Source organism: Charadrius vociferus, unplaced genomic scaffold, assembly GCF_000708025.1.
Source record: "Charadrius vociferus isolate BGI_N301 unplaced genomic scaffold, ASM70802v2 scaffold358, whole genome shotgun sequence".
Classification (NCBI taxonomy): Eukaryota; Metazoa; Chordata; class Aves; order Charadriiformes; family Charadriidae; genus Charadrius; species Charadrius vociferus.
Genome location: NW_009649576.1, coordinates 1,947 through 2,255, shown reverse-complemented (window position 1 = coordinate 2,255; position 309 = coordinate 1,947).

The window sequence follows — 309 nt, the reverse complement described above, 5'->3', positions numbered from 1 at the left end:
CCCCGTCGAGGAAAAACTAAGCGTTGGGCAGCGTTACTCGGAAGCCCGTGTGACGCACTGAGGTACGCGCAGGTCGTCTGACCCGCAGTCCGTTCTGCGGGGATTTCCGGACGCTGACCTGATTTTTAACACACCGCATCGTTTCTCTCCTCTTTCCCCTGCCCTTTTGCGTTCGGTGGATTTGGAAAGCCGGCGGTGCTCCCCCTGCGGCCGTGGAGGAGAGGGGAGTCCCCCTGTGCCACTTGCCAGCCGGCGGCACAGAGCGATGCGAAGAATGACATTTGGGCTCAGGCTGGTGAGTTTTCTGCG